This window comes from Esox lucius, chromosome 11 (assembly GCF_011004845.1).
Source record: "Esox lucius isolate fEsoLuc1 chromosome 11, fEsoLuc1.pri, whole genome shotgun sequence".
NCBI classification, from domain to species: Eukaryota; Metazoa; Chordata; class Actinopteri; order Esociformes; family Esocidae; genus Esox; species Esox lucius.
The window spans coordinates 23,080,942-23,093,372 of record NC_047579.1 but is presented as its reverse complement, the minus strand read 5'-3'; the positions used below and the strand labels follow the sequence as shown (position 1 = coordinate 23,093,372).

Below are 12,431 nucleotides of genomic sequence, written 5' to 3'. Positions count from 1 at the left end.
ATTCTTGCTTGATATAGGATTTCAGCGGCTAAAGTGTTCAGGTTCTCCTTTGTTGTATTTTTCGTTTCATAATGTGCCAAATGTTATCAATGGGTGACAGGTCTGGACTGCAGGCAGACCAGTTAATTAAGCACTCGGACACTTTTACTACTGAGCCATGCTGCTGTAATACGTACAGAATGTAGTGTCGCTTTGTCTTGCTGAAATAAGCAAAGCCTTCTCTGAAAACAGACATTGTCAGGATGGCAGCATATGTTGCTCCAAAACCTGCATATATTGTTGGGCATTAATGGTGCTTTCACAGATGTGCAAGACACCAAGGACAAGTGCATTAATGCACCCACATGCCATCACAGATGCTGGCTTTTGAACTGTGCACTGATAAAAAGCAGGATGCTTTTTTCAGTCCGTCAAAAATAATTTCAAATTTTGATTTGTCAGATCACAGGTTAGTTTTCGACTTCACCTCAGTCCATTTTAAATGAGCTTGGGCCCAGAGAAGGCGACAGCGTTTCTGGATCTTTTCTTTATAAGTTTTTTTCTTTGCATGTTTTTTAACAAGTTCTAACTTGCATTTGTGTATTCAGCAACATACTACAGTATGCTCACAGACAATGGTTTTTGGATGAGTTCCTGAGCCCATGCAGTTATGTCCACTAAAGAATCGTATCTGTTTTCAATGCCACTTCAGGGCCCAAAGATCACGGCCATCCAATATTGGTTTTCGTGTACAGAGATTTCTCTGGATTCTCTGAATCTTTTAAGGATGTGTCGTAGATGATGAGATCCCCAAATTCTTTGCAATTTTAGGTTGAGAAACGTTATTCTTAAATTGTTGCCTGCGCAGGCTTTCACAGAAAGACTGACCTGTGGCCATTAACCTAATTAGTTTTGAGATGTTCCACCAGGTCTTTTTTAGCATTACACAACTTTCCCAGTCTTTTGTTGCCCCTGTCCCAGATTTTTTGAAATGCGTTGTTGGCATCAAATTCTAAGTCATAAAACCGGACGTCAGGGGAAGACCTTTTTTAGCTTGAGTCCAAATCTTCTGCATATCCCCTCCACAATCTGGCTGTCTTCCAATCATATATAGTGTCCCCTCTTGAGTATTTGGCTCCACACACGTTTATATGGTTTAGTAGGACATTTTTGTTTGTGTTTTAGGGGGGACTACTGATTTTGATGGTCCTAAAGACTAAAGAGAAACATCAAACAACTGTTTTTGATCTCCGTAACAACAATCTCACTTCAAATTTGAATAACAAAAATTGGTTTATGTTAAAGTTACAACCTGACATTTGACAGGCTTATGGGGACAGGGCGGCACAAGCACAAATATGGTTTAATGGGACCTCCCTGGTTTGGCTGGACATTGCCTTACACACAAACACAGACATGTCAGGACCCTGAACAAAGAGGACACTATGGGTTCAGCTAGATTTGGTTCACACAAACACAAATGCGACTGGTCCCTGAACAAAGAGGACACTATGGGTTTAGCTGGACGTTGGTTCACATGCACACACAGACGTGACAGGACCCCGAACAAAGAGGACACTATGGGTTTAGCTGGACGTTGGTTCACATGCACACACAGACGTGACAGGACCCCGAACAAAGAGGACACTATGGGTTTAGCTGGACGTTGGTTCACACGCACACACAGACGTGACAGGACCCCGAACAAAGAGAACACTATGGGTTTAGCTGGATGTTGGTTCACATGCACACACAGACGTGACAGGACCCCGAACAAAGAGGACACTATGGGTTTAGCTGGACGTTGGTTCACACGCACACACAGAAGTGACTGGACCCCGAACAAAGAGAACACTATGGGTTTAGCTGGACGTTGGTTCACACGCACACACAGACGTGACAGGACCCCGAACAAAGAGGACACTATGGGTTTAGCTGGACGTTGGTTCACACGCACACGCAGAAGTGACTGGACCCCGAACAAAGAGAACACTATGGGTTTAGCTGGACGTTGGTTCACACGCACACACAGACGTGACTGGACCCTGAACAAAGAGGACACTATGGTTTTAGCTGGACGTTGGTTCACACGCACACACAGACGTGACTGGACCCTGAACAAAGAGGACACTATGGGTTTAGCTGGACATTGGTTCACACGCACACACAGACGTGACCTGACCTTGAACAAAGAGGACACTATCTCTATCTCACTAGCTGGACGTTGGTTCACACAAACATACATGATCATAGGACAAGGAATGCACATCAACATTAGTGGTCATTTAGTTTAATTAAATCCCTAAGGTTTTACTTAATGTCTTATAAATGTTCTTCCCTCTTCTATTTGAACTTCTGATTAGATGCTAACTACATTTCGTTGTACTGTACTTGTAAGTGTTCAATGACAATAATGTTGAATCTAATCTAATATTTAAATTCAGACTTTAAAAATGTTCTTAACATCCAATACCTTAAAAAGTTTTAATCACCCAATTGTAAACTAAATTGATATTTAACATTTCAATACGATGCTGACATTTTTACTCAAATGGAATGGATTGTTCAATTCGTACTTAAAATCTTCTTTAACAGACAACAGATTAGGGTTAGAGTTGATATTTGAATTACAGACAGTTCCGTTTTATTGTTCCCATTAGCTTAGACCACAAAGATTGCTAATCATACCTTCTTCAAAACATAATTGATAATATTGAATAAAATATGAATTTGCTGAAAGCAATAGCTAAATGCATTAAATGAGACCATTTAACAACAAAAGTCTTCTACAAAGCAGATGTCACATTAGTGTTTGGGTCAAAGTCTGTAGCCACCTCCAATTAAAGTGATCTTTTGCACAAAAAATATTTTAATAAACAGAAGACAGATTAGGGTTAGAGTAGATTTTTTAATTGCAGGCCTTTACATTTCATTTGACCAAAGATTGTTACTTACATTTTTATAAACTCATGACGTTTTATATTTCAATAGAATGCTGAAAGATGTAGCAGAATGCAATGAACATGATCACAAAGTCACATTGAATCAGATTGGGGTAAATGTAGATATTTCAGACCTTACAATTCCACTTTTCTCTTTTATCTTAGACCCAAAACATTTTAAATTACACCATTCAGTGACATTTAATATTTCAATAGGATTTCTGAAAGACCTTCTCTTAAACAGAAGACTCATTAGGGTTGGAGTAGATAGTTAAATTGCAGACTTAGATCCCAAAGATTGGTACTTACTTATAAACGCTTTTGAAGTTCTATTAAAATAGGATATTCAAAGCTGTAGCAGAATGCTCTTATAGTGATCAATACGCACCAAAGAGTAGATAATTTCAATAACAGTCTTTTCTGTTTAATTTCTCAACACCTTACACCCAAAATATAAATAATTACATTTGTGTAAACTCATATGAAGTATAATACTTTGATAGGATGCTGAATGCTGTAGCCAAATGCTATGAAATGGAATAATTCCCAATAGAAATCTTAACAGACAACAGATCAAGGTTAGAGTTGATATTTGAATTGCAGACTTTTTCAATTTCATTGTTTCCATTATCTTAGACCACAAAGATTGTTCATCATACCATCTTAAACCCATATAATTTGGTAATATTTCAATGAACTTGCTGAAAGCAAAAGCTGAATGCATTGAAAGACAGCATTTAATATTGAAAACCTTCTACAAAACATGTCAGATTTGTGTTTGGATCCAAATCTGTAACCGGATGCAATGAATGCAGTGTTCTATGCACACTAAATATCTTCTCTTACACCTCAAAATTAAATAGAATTTTCCAATTGAACTGACAATCTACTAAACAGATTAGGGTCCAAATCCGTAGCTGAAACTGTGTAAATTGTAGCAAATTTATTTTATATTTAGTCCAGTCTAAGTCCTTTTGACTAAAATATATGGACGTTTGTCACACTATCATCATAGGAATAATGATTTAGTCAAGTCATTGCCAAAATTATGAAAACAGTGAGACATTTTAGTCAACAAATGCCCTTATGTATTAGTTACTAATACATAAGGGCATTATAAACCTATAGTAAACTTATCACTGAATTCCATGTACACAAAAATAAATAATCTTATTCTGCTAACACGTTTCTTTTATGAAGTTGTTGAGGCATTCAAAACCTTTGCTGGTTTCGATGAGGAAATATTGTGTGAGTGTGTGTGTGTGTGCGTGTTTGTGTGTGTGTGTGTGTGCGTGCAACTTCTGAAACTTGTCAGTCTTTTCTTGATTTAAGAAATGAAGGCTATTCCATCCAAGAAAAACTCAACATCTTGTACAACGCTGTGTACTACTCCCTTCAATGAACAGAGCAAACTGTCTCTAACCAGAATAGTAAGAGTGGGAGGCCCCGATACACAATGGAGAAAGAGGACAAACACACTGCTCAAAAAAGTTAAGTGAACAAGTAATCATCACAGTATAACACAAAGTCAATAAAACTTCAGGGATATCAATCTGTCCATTTAGAAGGCACAAGCGATTTTGAACCAATTTGACCAGTTTTGGTGCAAATGAAAGTGACAACAAGTGCACAGGAGCGGCAACAGCAAGACAACCTACAAAGGGGAGTAGTTTTGCAGGTGATGGCCACAGACATTTGTTCTCTCCTCATCCTTCTTGACTTCTCTAGTTTTGTGTTTTGCTAGTGTCCTTGCAGGGTTTTTCCTGTGCAGAGGCATTTTTGGCACACAGTTGAAATTGAATTGAAAAATAGCATTGAAAATCCTCTCCGAATGTGTTTAATAGTTATTTATCAAACAACTGTTGAAGAAGCAGAATAAACTGAAGGCTAATGAGATCCTCTAAACGACGTAATTTTCCCATGTCGGTTATTTCACTTTTGTAATCCTGTTAATACGTTCCCCTTAAAGACATACTACCGCATGTGTAGTCACGTGACTCGGCCCTGTCCAATCAGCCGCGTGGAAGCAACATGGAGAACTCAAACGGCGAAATGAGCAACTTGTACCAAAGAAAAACAGTGTCTGTCGTTTGGAAACATTTTGACTTCAGTAAAGACGACACCTAACACAATGAAGTCAAATATAAACAAAGAAAAACAGTTTCAGTGACCAAAGGTAATACCACCAATCTGTTGTATTAATAGTGCATGACTCAAAGAGAATGACAAGCACCCAGCAAATGCCTCAACAAAGAAGGTGTCGATAATACAAATATGTCCCAATGCTACACATTATGAAAAGGATTCAAGAAGATGGAAAGAAATAACCGACGCCATTTGTTACTACATCATGAAGGATATGGCTCCCATAGCTACAGTGGAGGGCAGTGGGTTTAAACACCTAGTTACTCTCGACAGAAAATACACTGTGCCATCGCAACCATATTTTTCCTAAACTGAGATGCCCAACATACACAAAACATGTTGTAAAAAGGTACTCTAGCTGCTGAACTGAAGTCTGTTCAGCGCTTTGCAGCCACTTCTGATATCTGGTCAAGTAGGACGATGGACCAATATTTGAGTCTTACATTGACGATGAATGGAAGCTGCTCAACAGATGTCTTGAGATGCAATATTTTCCAGTACAGCACACGTCAGAGATGATTGTACAGGGCCTGAGAGATATGCTTTCTGCATGGGAACTCACGGAAGAGAACCTTGTGGCCCAAACTACAGACATTAGCGCTAATGTTGTCCAAGCTGCACAGCTTTGGGGTTGGGGTTTCATTTATTTAAGCATGATAAACATTTTTGTTTATCAAATGGTCAGAAATAACCAGAAAATGCATAGATTTATGTCATAGGGTAACTCATTGCCTTTACTGTACGTGGACCGATCATGCTTACTGTCGTGCGTAGTCACCCCCCAAAGGGCCATTCTGAGCCAGGAAAAACCCTGACTTTTCACTACTGCAAGCATGAGGCGTTACCTGCAACCCATTCAGGTTGCACAGGTAGTTCAGCTCCTCCAGAATGGCACATCCATACATGCCGTCGCAAGATTTGCTGTGTCACCCAGTACACTCTCAAGAGCATGAAGGAGATAGAGGAGACGGACTGTTACACAAGGAGTGCTGGACAGGGCCATAGAAGGGCATCAACCCAGCAGCAAGACCGGAATCTGCTCCTTTGTATGAGGAGGAAAAGAAGGAGCACTGCCAGAGCCCTCCAGACTCCATGAGGGTGGCATGAGGGTCCAACGTCCTCTAGTGGGACCTTGTGCTCACAGACCATCACCGTGCAGCTTGATTGGCATTTGCCAGAGAATTCTGCCATTGGCGCCTTGTTCTCTACAAAGATGAGAGCAGGTTCACACTGAGTACGTAACAGATGTGAAAAAGTCTGGAGATGCCGTGGTGAACGTTGTCTGCAAAATCATCCAGCATGACTGGTTTGTATGTATGTATCAGTGCATCCAACACAGCCAAGTAGCGCCAGACTGTCCAGGAGCTTACTGAAGCCCTGATCCAGGTCTGGGAGAAGATCCCCTAGGACACCATATGCCATCTCATCAGGAGCATGCCCAGACGTTGTCGGGAGTGCATATGGGCACACTACTGAGCCACATTATAAATTGCTGTGATGAAATTTGTGCAAGTTGCAAAAGCCTGTGATTTCAATTGTTTACTTAGATTTTTGGTGTGTGTTTGAATCCAGCCCTAAATCGGTTGGTGATTTTGGTCGCCAATGACTGTTGTTACGTCATTTTGTTCTCAACGAATTACAAAATGTACCGTAAAGATTGTGATCTTTAATATATTTACTTCGAGACCTGATGTATGTTTTAAGCGTTCCCTTTATTTTTTTGAGCAGTGTACATTATTGTCTAGTTTGAGAAACAGATGCCTAACAGATCCACAACTAGCAGCTTCATTAAATAGTACACGCAAAACATCAGTCTCAGTGTCAACTGGGAAAAGGCAATAAAAGTAGTATTATTAGTCTCATTAAAATTATAATTTTCAGAATAAACAATATTTGCCATTTCCAGAGCAGATTTCATTATAAATATTTCCAAAGGAGCCCCTGTAGGTCCGGGATCTACAAACAACTAGTATTGGATTGGTAGCATCAGATAATTAAAGTTCAATATTCTGAACTGGTATTTGCATTTAAAGCAGAATCGATGTGTCACTAATAAATTCCATGAGCATTCAAAGTAAGAAACAAAACTTTAAATTGATTTTACAAATATGTTTGGACCTTTTTTAATTCTAGTCCATGAAGGTAAATGTACCCCTTTAAAGCAGATGTTGCAATTTTAATCAACAGCTTTTGTGCCACACAATAGAGAACCCTAAAAAAAAATGTCAATGTTATAAGCCTTGCACATGAAAATGAACCAACAATAAAGGGAGTTCAACATGTCACATACTGTGATGCAGTTCTTTAGCTCCAATACATTTTCACTGTTTAAAAATGGATTATTCAAGTGTTTCTGTGTGTGGCATACCAAAGCCATGCACCTGCTCCCAACAAATTCAAATCGATATGTAGCATCGACTAGCGATTTGTGTAGCAGACGGCTGAGCTGCGCAATTCAGGCTTGGGAAGCATTTTACTATATTTCGACTATGTCATTATGACCCTCGCCTATAACCAATCACTGGGGTTGCTGTTATGTTTTGCTTGAATCTCTTGTCTGTTGAACAAACAAAGTTTGATCGCAAATTATCCTTTAATTGTTGGACAACCGAAATGTATCGCAAATGAAATACTTAATACATGTTCTGTTTCTAAACGCGATTATTCTGAATAATTTCAAAACAGAATTAGTAATTTATTCATCTCTTAACAAAATAATGAAACAGTAATGGATTATGCACATTATTGCTAAGAGATTTCAAATTGCAATGTGCCTAACGTTTTCTTTTTCCGGACCGAGTAAGTGGAGCCGGCAAAGAACAACGAATGTCTCTTACTGAGTGACTGACTCACTGCCCCTTATTAAATTGCATAGTGGTTAGAGACGCAAACTACCAAACAAGAGGTTCCGTGTTCTAATGCATAATTTGTTTTGAAATTGATGAGATTCGGATTTGTTCTGGATAGACAAAAACTTGGCTGGCTACAATCTTCATTAGCTATATTATAGTAAGCCTGAAATAACGGTTTACGGTTGTGACTATTTCTAGTTGGATTTTCAAAGTACGCATCCATGCATGCTTTTTGGGGTAATATAGGCTAGATCACTACTCCTTGGTCAGTAAAAGAGTAGAGGTTTCCGCGATTCTCTCATCATTTGAGGTCAGTTATCGTCACCCATATTGATAGTTATTGTATCAATGTCATTCACGAATGAAAGAAAAACAAATGTTGTTGTGGCATGAAATGAAATTGCTTTGGCAGGATAAAGTTAATCTTCAGTCTTGCTAGAAATTGCTTATTTCTTTTGACTATTCCAATTAGTAAGTAAGTTTGAAAATACTAGTAAGCCTGTTACTGGCTAATAAGCTGTTAAAATGGCCCGTGGCAAAAGCCATACAGTTCATAGATGGTATTTGTGGTGGAGGTAAACTTAATAAGAAACGTTAGTCAGTTTAACACAATATTTAATGGTGTCTAGAGAAATATTTAAAACTTGCCGACACTCGCCAAACATATGCCTCTGTGGCACTGTGGTTATAGACAGTCTCTCATGTAGGTGAGTTTCCAGAATTCTTGTCTAACCTTGTAGTCATGGCAGATAGTATTCTAATTTTTGGCGATTTCAATATCCATATGGAAAACCCCAATGATCCTCTTCAAAAAGCCTTTCAAGCCATAATCGACTCAATGGGTTTCATCCAACATGTCTCAGGTCCAACACATTGCCACAATCATACCTTAGATTTAGTCCTGTCACGAGAAATAGATATTGTAGATCTAATAATTTACCCCCAAAATCCTGGATTATCGGATCACTGTCTTATTACATTTACCGTTAAAACAAGAAATCCACTTGCCCCCCAAACAATGAGTTTCAAAAGCCGTACTATAAATTCTCGGATTACAAATAAATTCCTTGATATTCTTACTAGTTCGCTCATAAATGACAGAGTAAATAAATCTGTAAACGATCAAATCGAGGATCTAAACTCAATACTGCGAAATACATTAGACATAGTTGCACCACTAAAAACTAAAGAAATACGCAATAAGAAACTTGCTCCTTGGTACACCGACAATACTAGAGCACTTAAGCAAGCCTCCAGAAAATTGGAGCGAAAGTGGCGCTCCACCAAGTTGGAAGTATTTAGACTAGCCTGGATAGACAGTACAGTACAATACCGAAAATCACTCACGTCTGCTCGATCAGCTTATTTCTCCAACCTGATTGAGGCAAACAAAAACAATCCAAAATTTCTCTTTGATACAGTTTCAAAGTTAACAAAAAAGCAAAGCTTAGCAAGTGAAGTGGGTCTTCACTTTAGTTGTAATGAATACATGAACTACTTTGATGAAAAGATCGTCACCATTAGAAAACAAATAACTGAATCCTTAAATAGTTATGGTCCTAAAAATCTCAGTTGTCCAAAAAATTTCCGGAACCTCCCTGATCAGGTGTCTATGGGGACACTTGAGTTTTTTGATACTGTATCGCTCGACACATTTACAAAATTTGTAATGAGTTCTAAACCCACAAACTCTCAGCTAGACCCGATTCCTACAAAATTACTTAAGGAGTTATTTTCTGTGCTAGGTCAGCCAATGCTGAACATAATAAATTGCTCCCTTTCCTCCGGATGCGTACCAAACTCATTAAAAATTGCGGAAATTAAGCCTCTTCTAAAAAAATCTAATCTAGATCCCGACATATTAAACAATTATAGGCCAATATCGAACCTCCCGTTCCTCTCAAAAATCTTAGAAAAATGTGTTTCCCAACAACTGAATGCCTTCCTAAAGACAAAAAACATTTATGAAATATTCCAGTCTGGTTTTAGATCTCATCAAAGTACTGAGACTGCACTCGTGAAGGTAACAAATGACCTTCTAATGGCCTCAGACAAAGGTTCCGCATCCGTCCTGTTGCTTCTTGATCTTAGTGCTGCTTTTGACACTATTGATCACTCCCTTCTCTTAGAGAGACTGGAAACCAATATTGGGCTACGTGGACATGTTCTAGCCTGGTTTAAATCTTATTTATCTGAAAGATATCAGTTCGTTAGTGTGGATGGCATATCCTCTGACAAGTCAAAGGTATGCTTTGGAGTTCCTCAAGGCTCGGTTCTGGGCCCATTACTTTTCTCACTATACATGCTCCCTCTGGGCGATGTAATCCGAAATCACAATATTAACTTTCACTGTTATGCTGATGACACACAGTTATATATTTCAATGAAGCATGGAGAAGCCCCTAAATTAGCTATTTTGGAAGCATGCGTTTCAGATATTAGGAAGTGGATGACAGAGAATTTCTTGCTCTTAAACTCAAATAAAACAGAAATGCTCCTTTTAGGACCCAAAAAACAAAAGAGCGTTGTTAGCAGATCTCACTGTGAACCTCGACGGCTGCATGGTCGTATCCCAAAAAACTGTAAAAAACCTTGGCGTTACCCTTGACCCTGACCTCTCTTTTGAAGAACATATAAAATATGTCTCAAGAGTTGCTTATTTTCATCTTCGAAACATCGCAAAAATTAGAAACTTTCTATCAAAAACTGATGCAGAAAAATTAATTCATGCTTTCGTTACTTCTAGATTAGATTACTGCAATGCTCTTCTCTCTGGTTATCCAGACAAATTAATAAATAAACTTCAATTAATGCTGCACACAGCTGCTAGAATCCTAACTAGAACAAAAAAATTTGAACACATTACTCCTGTCCTGGCATCCTTACATTGGCTGCCTGTTAGGGTTAGGGCTGATTTTAAGGTTTTACTCTTAATCTATAAATCAATACATGGACTTGCTCCTACTTACCTTGCTGAAATGATCCAGCCATACATACCTACACGTAACCTTAGATCGCAAGATGCAGGCCTTTTAATTGTACCTAGAATTTCTAAACAAACAGTTGGCGGCAGGGCCTTTTCTCATAGAGCTCCACTCCTGTGGAATGATCTGCCAATTAAGGTTAGAAATGCAAACTCAGTGCAAACTTTCAAGTGTCTACTAAAAACTCATCTCTACAGCACGGTTTATAATTAGGTGTAGCCTGGCCCGGGGGCGTGAAGGTGACCAGTAGGCTTGATACTGTCCACCCTTGCTGTCTTGCCAGGTGGGCTCTCGTCGCCACTGGGATGCCCTCCCTCCAATGCCCTTCGGGGGAATAGTCACTGGCTTGTTGTTGACTCTCTATTGCGCACTTGTGCAGTTGGGCTGTACGCTGCTAGCAATACTCGGCCCTCATTCAGGGGGGTTGCGGTTGGTGGGTGTCCCTTTGGTTGATGCCTGGCAATGTGGTTGGATTGATTTCCTGCCTTTTGGGCCCTGTCCGGGGCCTCCCCCGGGTAGGGCCACAGTGTCACCGGACCCCCCCGTCTCAGTTTCCAAGGTGTTACGCTGCTATATTATTGTGCTGGGGGACATGAGGGATGTACTACTAACTTTTCTCAGTTTCCTCCAATTTTAAATTTTAGAAGGAGATGAGGTCCTGGTCCACACCGGCGGATTACCTGGTTTGGGGGGACCGTTGCTGTTCCTGTCCTTGTCCACCTGGTCATACTTCTGACCTAGTCTAAAATCGAATATACTCTGGATTTAGCCAAGAGAAATGTATTTATTATTCCAATTGGACTCTTAATATCTCACCCGGCACAGCCAGAAGAGGACTGGTCACCCCTCTGAGCCTGGGTCCTCTCTAGGTTTCTTCCTAAAATTCGACCTTCTTAGGGAGTTTTTCCTAGCCACTGAAATTCAACACTGCTGTTGTTTGCTCCTTGGGGTTTAAGGCCGGGTGTCTCTGTAAAGCACTTTGTGACAACTGCTGTTGTAAAAAGCGCTTTATAAATAAATTTTGATTGATTGATTGATAGGAGACCCAGGTTCGAATCCAGTGAGGGCAACAACATTTATCGCTGTTAATTGAGGTCCGGCTGAACTAGGCTTGCCTGGTTCCTTTTTAGTTTGAGAAGGTATGTTAAATCAGTGTACATGGCTACAGCTGTTTTTGTGTTCTTCACTGTTAACTGCAATGGATCTATAGTAGGGGTTGGACCATATGAGAATTTCATGCCACGATTATCCTGACCAAAGTTATCCCGATTTATGATTTTATCCCGATTAATAACAATCACTATTACTCTGGTTTCCAGCTCAAAACAGCTGCTCGTATAATATTGTTCTTGTGCATTTAAAAAGCCATTAGATTAAAATAACATCAAAGGTTTTTAATAATTAACTAATACTATAATAACATGTACATCTGTAAATGTGTATGGCTGCCAGCTTCAATGACAAAACATTGCAGAGGATGTTTAGTGGTATTTAGAATTGCCATTTGTATTGCATTTGCCTTCATTGCA

The 12,431-nt window shown here is 39.4% G+C and overlaps 1 protein-coding gene across 5 annotated transcripts in view; it reads right to left on the bottom strand.

Annotated features, from left to right (window-relative positions):
* Window positions 1-12,431, bottom strand: part of LOC105031099 (nuclear GTPase SLIP-GC-like) — a 106,185-nt gene that overhangs the window by 71,202 nt on the left and 22,552 nt on the right. The gene's annotated exons all lie outside the window — the stretch shown is intronic.